Source organism: Nycticebus coucang, chromosome 12 (genome assembly GCF_027406575.1).
Source record: "Nycticebus coucang isolate mNycCou1 chromosome 12, mNycCou1.pri, whole genome shotgun sequence".
Classification (NCBI taxonomy): domain Eukaryota; kingdom Metazoa; phylum Chordata; class Mammalia; order Primates; family Lorisidae; genus Nycticebus; species Nycticebus coucang.
Window position 1 is genome coordinate 12,710,168 of NC_069791.1, and position 23,282 is coordinate 12,733,449.

The window sequence follows — 23,282 nt, forward strand, 5'->3', positions numbered from 1 at the left end:
TGTACCGCCCTCGGGTAGAGTGCCGTGGTGTCACACGGCTCACAGCAACCTCTACTCTTGGGCTTACGCGATTCTCTTGCCTCAGCCTCCCCAGCAGCTGGGACTACAGGCGCCCACCACAACGCCCGGCTATTTTTTTATTGCAGTTTGGCTGGGGCTGGGTTTGAACCCTCCACCCTCAGCATATGGGGCCGGCGCCCTACTCACTGAGCCACAGGCGCCGCCCAAATTTCTTTTTTTTTTTTTTTTTTGTAGAGACAGAGTCTCACTTTATGGCCCTCGGTAGAGTGCCGTAGCCTCACACAGCTCACAGCAACCTCCAACTCCTGGGCTTAAGCGATTCTCTTGCCTCAGCCTCCCAAGTAGCCAGGACTACAGGCACCCGCCACAACGCCTGGCTATTTTTTGGTTGCAGTTTGGCCGGGGCCGGGTTTGAACCCACCACCCACAGTATATGGGGCCAGCGCCTTACCGACTGAGCCACAGGCGCCACCCTGGAGGATTAAATTTCAACATGAGTTTTGGAGGAGACAAATATTCCAACCATAGCACAAAGTATGAGAAATGTGTAACCAGAGACTATTAATAAAGAGATAGAAATTATCTTAAAAGAACCAAATAGAAATTCTAGTGTTGAAAAGTATAATACCTGAGATGAAGAATGTATTAAAAGGGCTTGACATTAGACCTAAGCATACAGAGAGAGAAACTGAGCTTTAAGGCAGGTCATTTGACATAATCCAGGTCAAGGAACAACAAAAAAGAATAATGAACAGGGCCTCAGAGACTTATGGTATGTCATCAAATGTAGCACAGAAAGTAAGGAGAAAAGAGAAAGGGATATTTGAAGAAATAATGGCTGAGGGCGGTGCCTGTGGCTCAGTCGGTAAGGCGCCGGCCCCATATACCGAGGGTGGCGGATTCAAATTCGGCCCCGGCTGAACTGCAACCAAAAAATAGCCAGGCGTTGTGGCAGGCGCCTGTAGTCCCAGCTACTCGGGAGGCTGAGGCAAGAGAATCGCTTAAGCCCAGGAGTTGGAGGTTGCTGTGAGCTGTGTGAGGCCACAGCACTCTACCGAGGGCCATAAAGTGAGACTCTGTCTCTACAAAAAAAAAAAAAAAAGAAGAAATAATGGCTGAAAACTTCTCAAGTTTGATGAAAAACATTAGTTTATACATGAAGTACAAGAAACTATAAGTAGGAAAAATTCAAACAGATCCACAGCTACACACACAGCAGGAACTGTCAAAATACAAATCTTAACAAAGAATTGTGAAAGCATCAAGAGAGAAGCGACTCACACGTACAGGTATCCTTAATATGATTTTTCATCAGAAACAGGAGAGAGGCAGTGAGGTGACATATTCAAAGTGCTAAGAGAAAAAGACATCAACCCCAAATTCTACATCCAGCTAGGCTATCCTTCAAAACTGAAGAAAAAATTAAGACATTCTCAGGTTAACAAAAACTGAAAGAATTTGTCACTATCAAACTTGCACCATAAGAAATACTAAATGGGCTCAGTGCCTGTGGCTCAGCAGCTAGGGTGCCAGCCACATACATGAGCTGGTGAGTTTGAATCCAGCCCGGGCCTGCCAAACAACAATGACAACTACAACCAAAATAAATAAATAAATAAATACTAAAATAAATAAATACTAAAGGGAGCCCTTCAGGATGAAATTAAAGGACATTAAATAGTAGTATCTAATTCACATGAAGAAATAAAGAGCATCAGTTAAGATGACAACATAAGGTAAATATAAAGACAGTATAAATGTAATTTTTGTTTGTACCTCTCTTTTTCTCCTATCATATTTAAAAGACAATTATATAAAACAATAAACATAAATCTTATTGATGGGCAACATGGTAATTTATATGACAATATTGCACAAAGGAGGGAGGAGGAAATAAAGCTGAAAAGGAGTCAAGTTGTTTTTTTTTTTTTTGTAGAGACAGAGTGTCACTTTATGGCCCTCGGTAGAGTGCCATGGCCTCACACAGCTCACAGCAACCTCCAACTCCTGGGCTTAAGCGATTCTCTTGCCTCAGCCTCCCAAGTAGCTGGGACTACAGGCGCCCGCCACAACGCCTGGCTAGGGAGTCAAGTTTTTATATACTATTAAAATTATAAATTAGGGCTGGGCGTAGTGGCTCACACCTGTAATCCTAGCATTCCACATTAAAAAAAAAAAAAAAGAATGGAAAACCAAGCATCTCATATACTCAGTACTACTCTGAAAGTAGTAGACCAATAACCATAGGCCCACATGAGAGAAAAACACAATTAAATTCAAAAGGGGGGAAGAGGTAGCAAGGTTGATTAGTTCCCACCTATTGGGTACAACGCAGGAGTATATGGCACACTTCCTGGTTGAAGGACTCAACTACAACTCAGACAATGGGCTTTACCTTAGAAATGCAAATAATGTAACCTAATCATGAGTACCCTGATATTAACCCATTTAAGAATCAAGAAAATAATATGATCTGGGCAGCACCTGTAGCTCAAGGAGTAGGGCACAGGCCCCATACACCAGGGGTAGCAGGATCAAGCCCGGCCCCAACCAAAACTACAAAAAAAAACCCAAAACCAATAATACGATCTTAAGAGTCTCACAATAGATTCAAAGACACTTATAGGCTGACATGTAAAGATGAAAAAGGTATATAAGGCTGGGCCTGATGGCTCAAACTTGTAATTCTAGTACTCAGGGAGGCTGAGGCAGGTGGATTGCCTGAGCTCACAGGTTTGAGACCAGCCTAAGCAAGAATGAAACCCTGTCTCTAAAAATAGCCAGGCATGTGCTAGATGCCTACAGTCCCAGCTACTCAGGAGGCTGAGGCAAGATAATTGCTTGAGCACAAGAGTTTGAGGTTCCTATGAGCTATAATGCCACGGCACTCTACCAAGAGCGACTTGTGGCGCCTATAGTCCCAGCTACTCGGAAGGCTGAGGCAAGAGAATCGTTTGAGTGAGACTCTGTCTCACAATAAAAAAAAAGTTAGGGCAGCGCCTGTAGCTCAAAGGAGTAGGATGCCAGCCCCATATGCCAGAGGTGGTGGGTTCAAACCCAGCCCTGGCCAAAAACTTCAAAAAAAAAAAAGTTATACAATGCAAACAGTAAGCAAAGAGATCTGAAGTGTCTACACTAACATAAGATAAAAAATAGTTAAAGACAAACATTCAATACCCCACTTTTAATAATGAATAGAACATCTTGACAGAAAATCAACAAGGAAAGAGAGATTCAAAAAACATTATTAAGCAATTAGACTTAACAGACATTGATGCACAGCTCTACACCAGGAATAGACACAAAGGACTTTCTTTTTAAAGACAGAATCTCACTCTGTTGCCCTAGGTAGAATGCAGTGGTATCATCTTAGCTCACTGTAACTTCAAACTACTGGGCTCAAACAATCCTTCTGCTTCAGCCTCCTGAGTAACTGGGACTACAGGTGCTCACCATGGCACTCAATTAATTTTTCTTTCTTTTTTTTTTTTTTTGAGACAGTCTCGCTTTGTTGCCCTCAGTAGAGTGCTATTATGTCACAGCTCACAGCAACCTCAGACTCTTGGGCTTAAGTGATTCTCTTCCTCAGCCTCCCAAGTAGCTGGGACTACAGGCGCCCACCACAACGCCTGGCTATTTTTTTGTTGCAGTTGTCATTGTTGTTTAGCAGGACCGGGACGGGTTCAAACTCACCAGCCCCATACTACTGAGCCAGTGCCCTAACTACTGAGCTATAGGCACTGAGGCTTTTCTTTCTTTGAGACAGAGTCTCGCTTTGTTGCCCCCCATAGAGTACGCTGACATCATAGCTCACAGCAACTTTTAACTGTTAGGCTCAAATGATTCTCTTGCCTCAGCCTCCCAAGTACCTGGGACTACAGGTGCCACATGCCCAGCTATTTTTAGAGATGGGGGTCTCGCTGTTGCTGAGACTGGTCTGGAACTTGTGAGATCAGGCAATCTGCCCACCTCAGCCTCCCAAAGTGGTGGTATTATAGGCATGAGCTACCTTACCCAGTCTAATTTTTCTATTTTTAATAGAGATGGGGGTCCCACTCTTGCTGAGGTTGTTCTCCAACTCTTGAGCTCAAACAATCTTCCTCCTGGGCCTCCCAGAGTGCTAGGATTACAGGCCTGAGCCACCACACCAAAAAAACAAACACTAGGCAGCGCCTGTGGCTCAGTGAGTAGGGGGCCAGCCCCATATGCCGAGGGTGGCGGGTTCAAACCCAGCCCCGGCCAAACTGCAACAAAAAAATAGCCGGGCATTGTGGTGGGCGCCTGTAGTCCCAGTTGCTCAGGAGGCTGAGGCAAGAGAATCGCGTAAGCCCAAGAGTTAGAGGTTGCTGTGAGCCGTGTGACGCCACGGCACTCTACCTGAGGGCCATAAAGTGAGACTCTGTCTCTACAAAAAACCAAACAAACAAAAAAAAACACTAAATGATTTTAAAATGATAAAAAGAGAAAATTAAAATAAAACTTTTTAAAATCTGATAAAAAGATCAACTCATCAAAAAGATACCGAAATTGGGCGGCACCTGTGGCTCAGTGAGCAGGGCACCGGCCCCATATGCCGAGACTGGCGGGTTCAAACCCAGCCCTGGCCAAACTGCAACAAAAAAATAGCCAGGCGTTGTGGCGGGCGCCTGTAGTCCCAGCTACTCGGGAGGCTGAGGCAGGAGAATCGCCTAAGCCCAGGAGCTGGAGGTTGCTGTGAGCTGTGTGACGCCACGGCACTCTACCAAGGGCAATAAAGTGAAACTCTGTCTCTACAAAAAAAAAAAAAAAAAAGATACCAAAATTATAAACATATGTGTACCTAAAAACAGAGCCCCCAAATAAATGAAGCGATAATTGTCAGAACTGAAGGGAGACATGGGTAGATCAATTATTAATAGTTGGTGACTTTGGCTCGGTGCCTATAGCTCAGTGGCTAGGGCGCCAGCCACATACACCAGAGCTGGTGGGTTCAAATCCAGCCTGGGCCAACTACAACAACAAAGAAATATAGCTGGGCATTGTGGCAGACTTCTGTAGTCCCAGCTACTCAGGAGGCTGAGGCAAGAGAATTGCTTAAGCCCAAGAGTTTGAAGTTGCTGAAAGCTGTGACGCCACGGCACTCTACCGAGGGTGACGGAATGAGACTCTGTTTCTAAAAAAAAAAAAAAAAAAATAGTTGAAGACTTCAATACCCCACTTTTTTTTTTTTTTTTTAGAGACAGAGTCTCACTTTGTTGCCCTGGGTAGAGTGCTATGGTGTCATAGCTCACAGCAACCTCCAGGCCTTGGGCTTAGGCAATTCTCTTGCCTCAGCTTCCTGAGAAGCTGGGACTACAGGTGCCCACCACAACACCTGGCTATTTTTTTGTTGCAGTTTGGCAGGGGCCAGGTTTGAACCCGCCACCCTCGGTATATGGGGCTGGCGCCCTACTCACTGAGCCACAGGTGCTGCCCCCATACCCCACTTTTAATAATAAATAAAACATCACGACAGAAAATCAAAAAGGAAAGAGAAGATTGGAAAAACATCATTAAGCAATTAGACTTACCAGACATTCATACACAGCTCTACACCAGGAATAGCAGAGTATACATTCTTCTAAAGTGCAGATGAAACATTTCTCAATATAAAACATGTTAGGCTAAAATATAAGCCTTATTGAATTTAAAAGTGGAACCTGGGTGCAGCAGCTCATTCCTATAATGCTACGACTTTAGAAGGCTCAGGTGAGAGGACTGCTTGAGGCCAGGTGTTCAAGATCAGCCTGGTCAACATAGTGAGATCCATTTCTGAAAAAAGAAATGGAAAAAAAAAGACAAGGCTGGGCAAGGGAGCTCACACCTGTAACCCCAGCACTCTGGGAGGCTGAGGTGGGCAGATCACCTGAGCTCATGAGCTTGAGACCAGCCTGAGCCAGAGCGAGAACCTGTCTCTAAAAATAGCTGGGCGTTGTGGTGGGCACCTGTAATCCCAGCTACTCAAAAGGCGAAGACAAAAAGAATCCCTTGAGCCCAGGAGTGAGGTTGCTGTGAGCTATGAGGCCATAGCACTCTACTGGGGAGACAAAATGAGAAACTGTCTAAAAAAAAAAAAAAAACTATGAACCTGGTGTGGTGGCAACATACCTGTAGTCCCAGCTACTTTTTCAGCCATAAGTTTTAGAGTGCAGTGAGCTACGATCATACCACAGCACTCCAGCCTGTGTGACAGAATATGTTCTCCAATCATAATGGAATGAAATTGAAACTTAATCCAAAGGAAATGGGAAATACACAAGTATATGGAAAATAATATATTCCTACAAGTAAACAAGCAAGTCAAAGCAGAAATAAGAGAAATTAGAAAATAATTTGAGGGCGGCGCTTGTGGCTCAGTGAGTAGGGCGCCGGCCCCATATACCAAGGGTGGGTTCAAACCCAGCCCCGGCTGAACTGCAACCAAAAAATAGCTGGGTGTTGTGGAGGGCACCTGTAGTCCCAGCTGCTCAGGAGGCTGAGGCAGGAGAATCTGGAAGCCCAAGAGCTGGAGGTTGCTGTGAGTCCTGTGACATCATGGCACTCTACCGAGGGCGGTAAAGTGAGACTCTGTCTCTACAAAAAGAAAAGAAAAGCAGACAGGTGTTGTGGCAGGTGTCTGTACTCCCAAATACTTGGGAGGCTAAGGCAAGAGGATTACTTAAGCCCAAGAGTTTGAGGTTGCTGTGAGCTATGATGCCGTGGCACTCTACCAATGGGACAAAGTAAGACTCTGTCTCAAAAAAAGAAAAGAAAAATAAAGGAAGAACACTATTATTAGCATCACAGGAATAAAAAGGATTATAGGAAAATAAAAATTAGATAACCTAAATGAAATGTAAAAATTCATAGAAAGATGACATAGAAACTGACTCAAGAAGGAGAGAACAGAGATTCTGCAGGTCATATTGTAAATCAACTCTCCTTATAATTGGTTAATTTTTTTAAAGTTTTTTTTTTTTTTTTTGTAGAGATAAGAGTCTCACTTTATCACCCTCAGTAGACTGCCATGGCATCACACAGCTCACAGCAACCTCCAACTCCTGGGCTTAAGCGATTCTCTTGCCTCAGCCTCCCGAGTAGCTGGGACTACAGGCGCCTGCCACAACACCCAGCTATTTTTTGGTTTGCAGTTCAGCCCGGGCCGGGTTTGAACCCACCACCCTCGGTATATGGGGCCGGCGCCCCACCGACTGAGCCACAAAATTTACCATCTCAATCATGTGACACATTTTTAAACACAGCCTTTGCATTTGATGTTTCTCCAAAACCTTCCCAAGGCTTTTTTCTCATAACAACTCCTTATTTAAATGTTGCTTCCTCAAGAGCCCTTCTCTCAACACTAGGAGTAACATTTCTTTCCCACTCCCAGTCATTTTCGGTCTCACTATCCTGAAGCACTCTTCACTATTTGAAATATTTGTGTTTATCAGCTTATTACTATTACCCTGTCCATATTAAAATATAAATTCTACCCAGTCAGGGACCTGGTCTGTCTGCTTTTCTCCCCACGCCTAGCACTGTGCTTTGCACATTGTTTGACCTGATAAATTTCATGAAAATACTTGCTAAGCAATAAATACATTGATTTTTAAAGTTCCTCAAGCATTTCATACATCTCATTTGATCACTACAACTCTTCAAGTAAAATGGGCTTGCTATACCCACTGCACAGAAATTCAGAAAAGCTTTGCACCTAAAACCAGAAGACCAGTAAAATGGTAGTGTTGGGATTTCTGCATAGGTGGATTGTCCTGTACTTTGACTCTATTTCTAGGGCTAAGGGTAATTTAAATTACGTTATTATTAAGGAAGTGTTGACTCTGGAGGATAGTAAAAACAACCTAAATATTTGGGTTTAAGACAGAGTCAGCTGGATGAGATGGCTCACACTTGTGATCCTAACACTTTGGGAGGTGGATTAATTGAGCTCAGGAGTTGGAGATTAGCCTGAGCCAAGAGGCAGACACCCGTCTCTACCCAAAATAGAAAAACTAGCCCAGTGTAATGGCCGATGCCCGTAGTCCCAGCTACTTGAGACGCTGATGCAGGAGAATTGCTCCAACCCAGGAGTTTGAGGTTGCTGTGAGCTATTATGCCCTGGCATTACTCAGGGTGACAAAGTGAAACTCTGTATCAAAAAAATTAATAGGGAAAGTGCCTGTGGCTCAAGGAGTAGGGTGCTGGCCCCATATACCAGAGGTGGTGGACTCAAACCCGGCCCCAGCCAAAAACTGCAAAAAAAAAAAAATTAATAGGGCGGCACTTATGGCTCAAAAGAGTAGGGCGCTGGCCCCATATGCCGGAGGTGGCAGGTTCAAACCCAGCTCCAGCCAAAAACTACCAAAAAAAAAAAACTTGCCTATTGGCTAGAAAAAATTAATAAAATGAAGTAAGAGCAACAGCGTCTTGGGCCAGGTGCAGTGGCTCGACATCTATAATCCTAGCCTTTTTGGAGGCCAAGGCAGGAGGACTGCTTGAGGCTGGGCGTTCAAGACTAGCCTAACCAAGAATGAGACTTCCATAATAAAGATAAAAAAAAAAATTAGCCAGTCGCGGTGTGGTATGCAGGAGGCTGAGGCAAGAGAATCACTTGGGCCCAGGAGTTCAATTGAGGATACAGTAAGCTATGATGCCAGTGCACTCTGGCCTGGGTGACTGAGAGGGACCCTGTCTCAGAAAAAAAAAAAAAAAAAAGAGATAGAGTGTCTCTGTGTCACCCAGGCTACAGTGCAGTGGCATCATAGCTTATAGCAACCTCAAACTCCTGGGTTCAAACCATCTCCTTGTTTCAGCCTCAACAGTAGCATGGGCCATCGTGCCCACCTTTTTTCTTTTTTTTTTTGGAGAGACAGGGTCTCACTTTATCCCCCTCGGTAGAGTGCCGGGACGTCACACAGCTTCACAGCAACCTCCAACTCCCGGGCTCAGGCGATTCTCTTGCCTCAGCCTCCCGAATAGCTGGGACTACAGGTGCCCGCCATAACGCCCAGCTATTTTTTTTTTAATGTTTCTTTTTTATTTTTATTTAATTTAATTATTTTTTTGAGACAGAGTCTCAAACTGTCACCCTAGGTAGAGTGCTGTGACATCACAGCTCACAGCAACCTCCAACTCCTGGGCTCAAGCGATTCTCCTGCCTCCACCTCCCAAGTAGCTGGGACTACCACAATGCCCGGCTATTTTTTGGTTTCAGCCATCATTGTTGTTTGGCGGCCCGGGCTGGATTGGAACCCGCCAGCTCAGGTATATGTGGCTGGAGCCTTAGCCGCTTGAGCCACAGGCACCAAGCCAGCTATTTTTTTTTCTTGTTGCAGTCTGGCCATGGCAGGTTTGAAGCCCCCACCCTCAGTATGTGGGGCCGGCGCCCTACCCACTGACCCACAGGCACCACCCAATTTTCCATATTTTAAGGAGATGGGGTCTCACTAGCTGCCCAGGCTTGTGAGGAACTCCTGGGTTCAAGCAATCTTCACACTTCGGCTACCCCCAAAAGTGATGGGATTACAGACATAAACCACCTTGTCTTGTTTTTTTTTTTCTTTGAGACAGAGTCTCACTATGCCACCCTTGGTAGAGTGCTGTGACGTCACAGTTCACAGCACCCTCAAACTCTTGGGCTTAAGTGATTCTCCTGGCTCAGCCTCCCAAATAGTTGGGACTGCAGGTGCCTGACACAACACCCGGCTATTTGCAGTTGTCATAGTTGTTTAGCTCGCCTGGGCGGGTTCAAACCCTCCAGCCTCGGTGTATGTGGCTGGAGCCGTAACCAAGGGCGCCAAGCCGACCTTGTCTTGCTTTTAAAGTGCGCTCCTTGCTCGGCGCCTGTGGCTGAAGCGACTAAGGCGCCAGCCACATACATCTGAGCTCGCGGGTTCAAATCCAGCCCGGGCCCGCCAAACAACAATAACGGCTGCAACCAAAAAAACAACCAGGTGTTGTGGCGAGCGCCTGTAGTCCCAACTACTTGGGAGGCGATGGCAGGATAATCGCTTGAGCCAGGAGGTGGAGGTTCTGTGAGCTGTGATATCACAGCACTCTACCCAGGGCAACAGCTTGAGGCGCTGTCTCAAAATAAATAAAGTGGCTCCTTTGAGATAATCTCACCCCCTAGGATATTTGGTTCACCATTTCCATCTCCACTACTACTGGCATCTCTAAATATTCCTTCTCTCATCCGGGGCAGTGGTTCACGCCTGAAGTCCTATCAATGTGGGAGGCCAAAGCAGGAGGATCCCTTAACGCCAGGAATTTAAGACCAGCCTGAGGAGTGACCCCATCGCTACTAAAAACAGAAAAACTAATCGGGAGTGGTGGTGCAGGCCTGTAGTTCCAGCTACTTGGGAGGCTGAAGCAAGAATATTGCTTGAGCCCTGGAGTTTGAGGTTACTGTGAGCTAGGCTGATGCCACCTCACTCCACCCACGGCGACAAGTGAGACTCTTGTCTCAAGGAAAAAAAATCCCTCTCCAACTTTTTCCTTTCTTTTTGCCCCTAGACTCTGCAGCCAAACACGTGCAACCTGTGTGTACAATACTCACCTAGCCTTCCTCTTCAGCCCTGCCTACAACAGTAAACCCGGTCACTTCTTTTCCCGAGCCCCGCCCCTCGGCCTCTTTCCAACTCAGCGCCTACGGATCTCGCCCTTCCCCCCGCGACTTCTCGCGAGAGGTGAACGCGCCTGGCCGGACGAAAGGAAAGTATCTGCTCCGTTGAGGGGGGAAAGGAGCTGGAGACAGATTGTGGGACCGAGCGCGGGCGGGCGGGAGGTGACGAAGCTACCAGCGGGTGAGTCCTGTAAACATTAGCTAGTCCATGATACGACGGGAGTCTCCCCTTCAACTCTGGCTAATCCCAACGTCCCGGGCTGGGGTCTCCCCTCCCAGTCTGTGTTGGACGGGGGCGCTGAGGCGGTGGCCGGGCTCTCACTGAGGAAGAGGGTGGAGCACAGACTAAAGCCGACCAATAAGAGAAAAGGAAGCCTCGATTGGCGGCTATGAGCGCTAATAAGAGAACGCTTTTTACCTCGCGGAGTGCCGCCCCTCTTCTCTCCTTCCTCCCGCCTCCTTCCTTTGGGGGGAAGGCGGGGCCAGAGGCCTGAAGTGTGGGGAGAACTTGGGGTAAGTAGCCCTGGGGGGCACAGGGCGTGGCAAGGAGAGGAGAATTAAATCCTGAGGGAAGGGTGCTCTAGCGGAGCCTTAAGGAAGGGTCTTGGAGTGCGGAGAATGATAGAAAGAGGAGGGGTACTAAACTAGGTTGAAGACCCGGGGCTTGGCATTGGAGAAGGCACGGGTAATTGGCAGGAGGTAGGGATGAGTAGGTGAGAACAAGGATCTTGATCAGGTAACCCAACGTGCATTGGATTTGGCTGTAAAGATAGGTAGGGGTGGATCGTTGGAAATGAGGGCCCATGGCATTTCGATCGAATTAATGAGAAGAATATCAGAGACATCAGAGAGAAAGTACGGATTTGGAGAAAATTAAGTGAATGAGTTTAGGAAGACAATATAGATGGGCTGAGTTACTAGAAGGCCTGGCTTTGGGAAGGGTATAAGGTTGAGAAAGCAAGGGAAGTGTCTGGAAGATGATTGATATAGACAAGTCTTTAGCCTAGGTGTCAGAAGGAGGCTGGGACAGTGATTTAGGGCTTCTCTGGGTTTGGCACCCAGACTGGTGACCAGCTTGCAAAAATGCTGGGATGGGGATAGAAAAATATAACACTTTCATCACGTCTCTGATTTTCTTCCTCCCTCTTTTTCCTTTCCCAACCCTTCTCTCTTCCAAAACACAGGGATATGGGCTTGAGACTTAAGCCGTCCAAGTTGGAGCCCCATAGGGACTTATATGTTGCTCTGAATTGCTTGTTATGTTCTCTGACTGGGGTGTTTACTACCCAGGGCACCTCCTACCCAGATTCCCATGTTGCTACTTTCCTAAGTTTAAAAGTTTGTTTTCAACTTAACGCAGAGTAGTTTAGTATCTCTGAGAGTCATGTCATACTAAGTGTAGGTTTGTTCAGAGTTTTCTTAGCAAACTCACAATTCCTATGTTTAAAAATTTTGCAGTCATGTAATTCTTGTATACATTAGTCTTTATAGTATTTTAAAGCACAAATGTAGTAAAATGAAGTTTGTTTTCTTTTTTTTTTTTTTCTTTTTTTTTTATTGTTGGGGATTCATTGAGGGTACAATAAGCCAGTTACACTGATTGCAATTGCCAGGTAAAGTCCCTCTTGCAATCATGTCCTGCCCCCATAAAGTGTGACACACACTAAGGCCCCACCCCACTCCCTCCCTCTCTCTTTCTGCTTCCCCCCGAAGTTTGTTTTCTTAAATCTGTCTTCCCCACTCATTCTTTTTTTCTGATTTTTATCATAATTATTAAATGGATGGTTGCAGTTGGTTTTAGTTAGCTTATGTGTAGTATTATATGTATTTTATTTTATTTATTTTTTTTTTTTTGTAGAGACAGTCTCACTTTATCGCCCCGAGTAGAGTGCTGTGGCTCACACAGCTCACAGCAACCTCCAACTCCTGGGCTTAGGCGATTCTCTTGCCTCAGCCTCCCGAGTAACTGGGAGTACAGGCAACCACCACAATGCCCGGCTATTTTTTTTTTTTTTTTTTTACTGCAGTTTGGCTGGGGCTGGGTTTGAACTCAACACCCTCGGTATATGGGGCCGATGCCCTACTCACTGAGCCACAGGTGCTGCCCTATTATATGTCTTTTTTTTTTTTTGCAGTTTTTGGCTGGGGCTGGGTTTGAACCCACCACCTCCGGTATATGGGGCTAGCGCCCTACTCCTTTGAGCCACAGGCACCACCCTATTATATGTATTTTAAATGGTATAAATAAAATGGACACATTTAAGGAAAGTGAAAAATTTTTAGTTTTTTCCTTTGTGTCCATACTAAGAAACTAAAGATATGTCATAATATCTTAGGCTAAAGGTTGGGGAAATCAAACACAATTTGTACTTAAGCATGGAGGATGTAAGGTAAGTGGAGGCTATTGCGAAATTTAACATGTCAGTAAGAAAAGAAGCTAAAGAAAAGTTTGGCAGCTCTTCTAGGTAGTCTTACCAGTTTGTTCTTACTTTTGTACAGAAAAGGGAGAGGCATTTGCCCTTCATTTAATAGTTGTATATCATTTAATAATGAATTGGACTAATACAACCAATTCATAACTGCTTTGCTGTAGCATGGATTTTTCTTTTACATTCCTTCTCTTCTTTTACTTTTGAGAAGTGAAATAGTGTCTACAACACCAGTAAAGCTATTATATGAAGAGAAACCAGAGTGTGTAGTTTAGTATTAACCTTTGGTTTTCATCAGCCAGTTGAAGCTTTTCTTCCTGACCAGGAAGTTGCCCCTGCACATTGAGACTGGTTAATTACTGACCCTTTAGCATTAACTACTGAGCTAAGTTCCAGTACTTAAAGTAAGAGCATTGCTATTGGATATTCAGAATATTTTCATAGTTTGCCTGGCAGCAACACACATATATACACAAATATCCAGTGAAAGAGAGCAAAATCCCTTGTTTTGGTCTTCTGTCTTAGAATTTGTGATGGCTTTGAGTTGGACAGTATTAAATGCAAGATTTTTTTTTCTCACTAGTATTATCAACAGAAAGCTAGAGAGTGATACCATTGTTCATCTTTCAACTTGTGGATCAAAGTGGTGGATCAACTTTTCAAAGTTGGAAATTTTTTTTTTTTTTTTGAAACAGAGTCTCACTTTGTCACTCCCAGTAGAGTGTCTTGGTGTCACAGCTCACAGCAACCTCCAGCTCTTTTTTTTTTTTTTTAACCTCCAGCTCTTGGGCTTAGGCGATTCTCTTGCCTCAGCCTCCCGAGCAGCTGGGACTACAGGCGCCTGCCACAAGGCCCGCCTATTTTTTTGTTGCAGTTTGGCCAGGGCTGGGTTTGAACCCGCAACCCTCGGCATATGGGGCGGGGGTGCCCTATTCACTGAGCCACAGGCGCCGCCCTCATTATTGTAATTTTTAAACATCTTTGTTTACTGTGGCTTTAAAATGTTAATAGCTCCCAATACTGTATCTTGTTCTCTTTTCTTTCCTCACTTCCAAACTGAAATGAAAATTGTTTTTTCAACCAGCTCTTTAAACTGCTACTTTGACTTGAGTAAAGTCCCTGGCTGTGCTTGAACACAGCTGCTCTGGAGTTCTCAGAAGTTACTGTTTTGTGCATGTCAAGAATGAGTTTTTCCTAGGCTGCAGTGGGAGGTACTTGGTGTTATAGCAGGCTCCTAGCCACATCTGAAGGGGAGGAGTGTTCCCTTTAGAAGGAAGTTTTAAGTGGAACAAATAGCACTGCCATGTAAATGTCTAATAATGACAGCTCTCTTCTTAAGACTAGTTGGCAGGCTGGCATATAATTGTCCCTTATCCTTTCATAAAGGTAGTAAAGTTAAGTAAGGTCTAGGTGTTTCTTTGAGAAAAACAAATACAACATTTATTTAAAAAAATACTCATTGCTGGGCGGCGCCTGTGGCTCAGTGAGTAGGGCGCCGGCCCCATATGCCGAGGGTGGCGGGTTCAAACCCAGCCCCGGCCAAACTGCAACAAAAAAATAGCCGGGCGTTGTGGCGGGCGCCTGTAGTCCCAGCTACTCGGGAGGCTGAGGCAAGAGAATCGCGTAAGCCCAAGAGTTAGAGGTTGCTGTGAGCCGTGTGACGCCACGGCACTCTACCCGAGGGCGGTACGGTGAGACTCTGTCTCTACAAAAAAAAAAAAAAAAAAAAAATACTCATTGCTTTTGTTGTTTTCTCTGAAAATGGTTCTATGGTTTTGGAATTCATGAAAAAGTCTTCTCTTTAAAAACATGTCAAAGAGGGCGGTGCCTGTGGCTCAGTGAGTAGGGCGCCGGCCCCATATGCCGAGGGTGGCGGGTTCAAACCTCAGCCCCGGCCAAACTGCAACCAAAAAATAGCCGGGCGTTGCGGCGGGCGCCTGTAGTCCCAGCTACTCCGGAGGCTGAGGCAAGAGAATCGCTTAAGCCCAGGAGTTGGAGGTTGCTGTGAGCCGTGTGACGCCACGGCACTCTACCCGAGGGCGGTACAGTGAGATTCTGTCTCTACAAAAAAAAAAAAGAGAGAAAAGAAAAAAAAAAAAAAAACATGTCAAAGAGGGCGGCGCCTGTGGCTCAGTCGGTAAGGCGCCAGCCCCATATGCTGAGGGTGGTGGGTTCAAACCCGGCCCCGGCTGAACTGCTACCAAAAAAATAGCTGGGCATTGTGGCAGGCGCCTGTAGTCCCAGCTACTTGGGAGGCTGAGGCAAGAGAATCGCTTAAGCCTAGGAGTTGGAAGTTGCTGTGAGCTGTGTGATGCCATGGCACTCTACCGAGGGCCATAAAGTGAGACTCTGTCTCTACAAAAAAAAAAAAGTCAAAGAAAACCATGTTTAAGCTTCTCTGACATTTATTTATTTTTAAATGTTGTCTTCCCCGAAGAAGCTTTTTTTGGAATCAAGTATATTAATGGTATGTGAAGATGCATCATATTTGGAATCCCTGATGATTGGTCTTTTAACTTATGAATGAATGGAATAAGGAAGAAGTCACCACTTCACAGACACCCTGTTCCATTATTTGAGCTCTATTTTTTTTTTTTTTGGAGACAGAGTCTCATGTCACCCTTGGTAGAGTGCTGTGCTGTCACAGCTCACAGCAACCTCCAACTCTTGGGCTTAAGCAATTCTCTTACCTCAGCCTCCCAAGTAACTGGGATTACAGGCACCCACCACAACGCCCAGACATTTTTTGGTTGTAGTTGCCATTGTTGTTTGGCAGGACTGGGCTGGATTTGAACCCACCAGCTCCAGTGTATGTGACTGGTACCCTAGCCACTGAGCTTCAGGCGCCAATCCTAAATGACTTTATTTTTTGCCCAGGCTGGAGTGTAGTGGTATCATTATAGCTCACTGCAACCTAAAAATTCTTAGGCTCAAGCAATTGCCCTGCCTCTGCCTTCTGAGTAGCTAGGACTACAGGTGTGTACCACTATACCCAGCTAATTTTTCTATTTTTTTCTCACTCTTGTTCAGGATGGTCTCAAATTCTTGGCTTCAAGCAATCTTCCTGCTTTGGCCGCCAAGGGTACTAGGAATATAGGTGTGAGCCCAGCCAAATGACATTTTTTTTTTTTTTGCTTGAACCCACCACCTCCGGCATACGGGGCCAGCGCCCTACTCCTTGAGCCACAGGCGCCGCCCCCAAATGACATTTTTAATAAAGCTCAGCTTTTCATCAACTTAACTGCCTGAGTGTTTCCTTATCTAGGGTTCCTTATCTAGATCCAAATATAACATCACAGATGTAATGTAGTCAATGCGAGGTATAAGGGAAGCATGACTTCTATTTAGCTGTACTCTTTTCCTTTCTTCTTTTTTTTTTTTTTTTTTGTTACAGTCTTACTCTGTTGTCCTTGATAGAGTGCCATAGCGTCATCATAGCTCACAGCAACCTCAAATTCTTGGGCTCAAACAATCCTCTTGCCTCAGCCTCCCCAGTAGCTGAGGCTGTAGGCACCTGCCACCTGTTCTGCTAGTTTTTCTTTTGTTAGTAAAGATGGGGTCTCTCTCTGGCTGAGGCTGGTCTCACACTCCTGAGCTAAAGCAATCCATCCGCCTCAACCTCCCAGAGTGCTAGGATTACAGGGGTGAGCCACTCTGGCCTTACTCTGTTGTCCTTGATAGAGTGCCATAGCGTCATCATAGCTCACAGCAACCTCAAATTCTTGGGCTCAAACAATCCTCTTGCCTCAGCCTCCCCAGTAGCTGAGGCTGTAGGCACCTGCCACCCGCTCTGCTAGTTTTTCTTTTGTTAGTAAAGATGGGGTCTCTCTCTGGCTGAGGCTGGTCTCACACTCCTGAGCTAAAGCAATCCATCCGCCTCAACCTCCCAGAGTGCTAGGATTACAGGGGTGAGCCACTCTGGCCTAAGACGATATTAATTTGTGTAGTTGATTATTTAACACAATTGAATTTTAACATAATTGAGACCTTTACATTTATCCCTGTAATTATCATCTTGTTAGTTTGGTTTATCATTTTACCTTGTTATTTAGCCTCTTGTTCATTCTTCATATCTTTGCATACTGATACATTTATTAACTATGGTGCCTGTGTTTCATTTTTGTTCACTGGTAAAAAATATATAAACGTGGAGCCATGCTGTACATTAGTAGACTACCCTTATGTTAACATTAATCCATTTATTGGGCGGTGCCTATGGCTCAGTGGGTAGGGCACCGGCCCCATATACCAAGGGTGGTGGGTTCAAATCCAGCCCCCGCCAAACTGCAACAATAAAATAGCCAGGCGTTATGGCGGGTGCCTGTAGTCCCAGCTACTTGGGAGGCTGAGGCAAGAGAATTGCCTAAGCCCAAGAACTGGAGGTTGCTGTAAGCTGTGATGCCACAGTACTGAACTGAGGGCTATAATGTAAGACTCTATCTCTACAAAAAAAAATTAAAAAAAAAAAAACCCAAAACATTAATCCATTTATGAACCTTTTGGATAAAATTTAGTTATGAAACCCACCTGCTGTTTTATATTTTGTATGAAATTTCAAGAGCTATCCTGTTGAAATTCAAATATGGTATATTCTGTCTTTGATCTCTCTGAGCTCCTAAGCGACTTTGTCACAAAAAGAAAATGAGGGCTGGGCGCCAGCCACATACACCAGAGCTGGCAGGTTTGAATCAGCCCAGACCTGCCAAACAACAATGACAACTACAACCAAAAAATAGCTGGGCATTGTGATGGGCGCCTATAGTCCTAGCTACTTGGGAGGCTGAGGCAAGAAACTTGCTTAAGCTCAGGAGTTGGAGGTTGCTCTGAGCTGTGATGCCAAGGCACTCTACCCAGGGCAACAGCTTGAGGCTCTGTCTCAAAAAAAAAAAAAAAACAAAAATGAAGTTAGATATGTATTGTTTTTTTTTTTGTTTTTTTTTTTTGTAGAGACAGAGTTTCACTTTATCGCCCTCGGTAGAGTGCCATGGCGTCACACAGCTCACAGCAACCTCCAACTCCTGAGCTTAGGCGATTCTTCTGCCTCAGCCTCCCAAGTAGCTGGGACTACAGGCGCCCGCCACAACGCCCGGCTATTTTTTTGTTGCAGTTTGGCCGGGGCTGGGTTTGAACCCGCCACCCTCCATATATGGGGCCGGTGCCCTGCTCACTGAGCCACAGGCGCCGCCCTAGATATGTGTTGTTATTTATCTATCTTATGCTAGTGTTTATATCATTGCATAAGTTCCCAATTGTTCATAAATTATCTATTTAATAATTTTAGAATAAAATTTTTATATTCTAAAATTAATATCTATTTCACCAGACTATAGTTTCTGTACTCTACCTCCACTATTCCACATTTTTATTTATTTATTTATTTATTTTTAGAGACAGAGTCTCACTTTGTTGCCCCTGGTTGAGTGCTGTAGTGTTATAGCTCACAGCAACCTCCAACTCTTGGGCTTGAGCAATTCTCTTGCCTCAGCCTCCTGAGTAGCTGTGACTACAGGTGCCTGCCACAACACCCAGCTATTTTTTTTTAGAGACAAGGCCTCGCTCTGGATCAGGCTGGTCTCAAACCTGTAAGCTCAGGCAATCTACCCACCTCAGCCTCCCAAGTGCTAGGATTACAGGCAGGAGCCACCGTGCCTAGCCACATTTTTTCTAATTATGATTTTCCCCTATTTCTAAGATTTCTGGTCCTGTCTTTCTGTTCTATTCTTTTCTTTATTTCTGTTTAAAAACTAATAATTATAGACATTTAAGAAGGTTTCTTCACTGTTACAAGTCTGGGTTTTTTGTTTTTGTTTTTTTGAGGCAAAGGCTCACTATGTCCCCCTCAGTAGAGTGCTGTGGCATCACAGCTCACAACAACCTCAAACTCTTGGGCTTAAGTGATTCTCTTGCCTCAGCCTGCCAAGTAGCTGGGACTAAAGGTGCCTACCACAATGCCCGGCGATTTTTTTGTTGCAGTTGTCATTGTTGTTCAGCAGGCTCCAGCTGGGTTCAAACCCACCAGCCTCAGTGCATGCGGCTGGCGCTGTAACCACTATGCTACAGGCACCGAGCTGTTTTTTGTGTTTTTTTTTTTTTTTTTTTGTAGAGATAGGGGTCTTGCCATGTTGCCCAAGCTAGGCTTGAATTCCTGGCCTCGAGCAATCCTCCAGCTTCAGCCAGAATTATAGATGTAAGCCCCCACACCACCTCATGGTTGCATGTTTTTTTTTTTGTTTGTTTTTTGTAGAGACAGAGTCTCACTTTATGACCCTTGGTAGAGTGCCATGACGTCACAGGACTCACAGCAACCTCCAACTCCTGGGCTTAAATTAAACGATACTCTCTTTTTTTTTTTTTGTAGAGACAGAGTCTCACTGTACCGCCCTTGGTAGAGTGCCGTGGTGTCACACCTCTCACAGCAATCTCTAACTCCTGGGCTTAAGCGATTCTCTTGCCTCAGCCTCCCAAGCAGCTGGGACTACAGGCACCCGCCACAATGCCCGGCTATTTTTTTGTTGCAGTTTGGCTGGGGCTGGGCTTGAACCCACCACCCTCGGCATATGGGGCCGGCGCCCTACTCACTGAGCCACAGGTGCCGCCCTTAAGCGATTCTCTTGCCTCAGCCTCCCGAGCTGGGACTACAGGCGCCCGCCACAACACGCGGCTATTTTTTTTTTTTTTTTTTGGTTACAGTTTAGCCGGGGTGGGTTTGAACCCGCCACCCTAGGTATATGGGGCCGGTGCCCTACCGACTGAGCCACAGGCGCCGCCCATTGCATTGTTTTTTGACATTGGATGAAATTCTGTTTCGGAAACTCCTTTAAGAAGAAACTTCATTCCCTGAACATTTATTTTATTTTATCTTATTTTTTCCCCCATATATTCCTCCCCTGGACATTTTAAGTGAAAAATTAAAGAATTAAACTACTGTCCATAGAAATGTTTGGCTTCCGCACAAAATTGACATCTCCAATTTAGACTTAACTTTACGTTCTGTATTTGGAATAGAAACCTATACCATCTGTAAATATACCATACACACATACACATTACTTAAACACTTGCCATTTATAATTGTAATTTATCGGTGTGGTGGTTTAATTTTGTCAGGCTATGTGCTGTAGGTGAATGGTGCTATAAACCAGAGAGAACATCGGAAGACATCTCTGGGGACTAAAGACTTTATATTGGCAGCCAACAACTTTCCTGTGTGTTAATTTTAGACCTGACAGTTGAATTTATGTTTGAGCAATTTTAGCTGATAAATGCATTTTTAAAGTATCTTCCTCTTTAGGGGTTTTAATTTTTACTTTCATTTTTTAAAAAATTGCAAATTGTGAATGGAAATGTTTGTGTAAATTAAAGTAACAGGCTACTTGGCAGGGGCAGGAAATGTTTTCCTTCATTACTTTTTTCATTCACCTGATATCATTAATTATGAGTTCTCCTGGAAAGCAGAATGGTGGACTTGATGACCCCTCAAGGTCCTTTCCAGTCCAAACTTTAGTAAATAGAAGTTCATATCAAGGAACATACTATTGGAAAATCAGGAAGAAAAATAGACTGTAAAGAAAATGAAATTGAAATGGTTCTGTTGACCCAGTAGGAATAGATAAACAAAAAATAAGAAAGATAAATGACGAGAAATAATAACTCCTTTGAGCTAAAAGCAAAACAGAAATCAACAACAACAAATATTTTGCATTGGGGTCATTTCATGTCTTAAAAATACTTTATCATGACATTTTCTCTTCAACATTTCCCTGTGGACACTTTTGTGTTGAGAAAATGTTGGTTTTCTTCCTGTTAAATCATAGTATTGTATGTATTATATTTCCTTCCTTCTCTTGTTTAGAAACTTTTTTTTTTTTTTTTTGGTTTTTTTGAACAATTCTGTCTGTATACAATGAAACAATATTCAGTTAACTTTTGAAAGTAAGTATTTGCTGTGTAGCTTTCTTGGACATGAAATGTGATTGTTACAATTCAGGAAAGGTTGTATCAAAAGATAAATTTGTTTTTTAGTTTTTAAAACTTTGTAGGCAGACATTTAGGAGAGGTTCCCAACCAAAGGAAAGATGAATTACTTTGTGGTCTTATACATAAACCTTTAGAACAAAACTCATTACAAATTCATGACTTCACTTTGTTAACTTTTCTCATCTTTCGGTAATTTTCATCCTAAATGTTCTCATACATTTGAAAACAGACTATGCAAAAAATTTATCTTTTCTGTTCAATACTGTCTTTCTCCTTAATAAGTGTCAGTTTATGAAAGACTAATGGGAGCCAAGATTTAGTTTAAACAGTCATTTCATGAGTTTGTGGCTTGGGCCTCTGTGGTAACTGTTCTGCCATAGCCCCACCTTCTCAAAAAACCCAAGTTGCTCTTTTTGAGTGGAATTGCTTACTATTTTCCCTTGATCTGGTGGACTTCTTCTTTCTTGCATAGTGGACAGGGAAGGTTTGCATGCTATACTGGTCAAATTTTATTTGGGGCTTAAAACTTACCATGCAATAGAAATAGGCTGAGGTGGGAGGATTACTTGAGGTTAGGAGTTCAAGAACTGCCTGAGTAAGAGCGAGACCCCATCTCTACTAAAAATAGAAAAATTAACCAGGCATTGTGGGGGGCTTCTGTAGCCCCAGCTACTCAGGAGGCTGGGGTGAGAGGATCACTTGAGCCTGGGAATTTGAGGTTGCTGTGAGCTATGATGACTCCACCAAACACTGAGGAGGGCGACAATAAGTCTCTGTTTCAAAAAAATAAAAAATAGGGGATGACCATTCTTTTTGAAATAGGAACATGCCTGACTATATTATAAAATAAGGATGATTTGAGGAATACATGATTGCTATGAATGATTTGTGTTGTAACCGAGTTTCTTACCAGTAATATTTATTTAAGATTTATCGAACTTGGGGCGGTGCCTGTGGCTCAAGGGGTGGGGCGCTATTGCTCAGGATACTCTTGAATTCATGAGTTCAAGCAGTCCACCAACCTTGGCCTCCCAGAGTGATAGGATTACAGTCGTGAGACACACCGCCCAGCCTTTCAAATTGATTCTTTTTTTTTTTTTTTAACTTTTTTTTTTTTTTTTGTGGTTTTTGGCTGGGGCTGGGTTTGAACCCGCCACCTCTGGCATATGGGACCGGCGCCCTACTCACTGAGCCACAGGCACCGCCCGATTCTTTTTTTTTTTTTTTTTTTTCCGTAGAGACAGAGTCTCACTTTATGGCCCTCGGTAGAGTGCCGTGGCCTCACACAGCTCACAGCAACCTCCAACTCCTGGGCTTAAGCGATTCTCTTGCCTCAGCCTCCCGAGCAGCTGGGACTACAGGCGCCTGCCACAACGCCCAGCTATTTTTTTTTTTTTTTGGTTACAATTCAGCCAGGGTCAGGTTTGAACCCGCCACCCTCGGTACATGGGGCCAGCACCTTACCGACTGAGCCACAGGCGCCGCCCTTCAAATTGATTCTTAAGTACCAAAGTTTGGGGGTTGTTACTGGTTTATTGTTTAAGAAATCATACTTTATCTGAAAAATAAGCAGGAAAAAACCCAAACACAGTTTTTGTTTGACATCCTACCAGTTTCCGGGAATGTTTCTATTTCTAAAGTGCTCACTGAGGCCAAACACATACAGATATAATGTTCACTACTTATTTCTAACTTTGCTTCATACTGTCATGTTAGCAAGTTGTTGCTTCTTTGTTTTTGCTTTGTTAATCTTTCTGATGATGGCTGAAAATAGTTCCTTGAATCCTCTGAAAGCCTAGCAGGGGTCCTCAAACTTTTTTTTTAATTTATTTTTTATTTTTTTATTTTTTGTAGAGACAAGAGTCTCACTTTATGGCCCTCGGTAGAGTGCCGTGGCCTCACACAGCTCACAGCAACCTCGAACTCCTGGGCTTAAGCGATTCTCTTGCCTCAGCCTCCCAAGTAGCTGGGACTACAGGCGCCCGTCACAACGCCCGGCTATGTTTTGGTTGCAGTTCAGCCGGGGCTGGGTTTGAACCCGCCACCCTCGGCATATGGGGCCGGCACCTTACCGACTGAGCCATAGGCACCGCCCCTATGAACAAATTTCTATGCACACTGTACATATCTTATTTTGAAGTAAAAAAACAAAACGAGAACAAATAGACTCACACCGCCGCATGTGGCCCGTGGGGCATAGTTTGAGGACCCCTGGCCTAGAGAGTCTTAAAAAA

At 44.4% G+C, this 23,282-nt stretch overlaps 1 protein-coding gene across 3 annotated transcripts in view; it reads left to right on the forward strand.

Annotated features, from left to right (window-relative positions):
• Positions 1 to 10,699: 10,699 nt before the first annotated feature.
• Positions 10,700 to 23,282, forward strand: part of LOC128560859 (cyclic AMP-dependent transcription factor ATF-7) — a 118,352-nt gene continuing 105,769 nt past the window's right edge. The window contains exon 1 of one of the 3 annotated variants that reach the window (XM_053554399.1): positions 10,700 to 10,823. The gene's annotated coding sequence lies outside the window, so the exon portion shown is untranslated. The other 2 variants (XR_008373165.1, XM_053554400.1) reach the window with 2 other exon arrangements.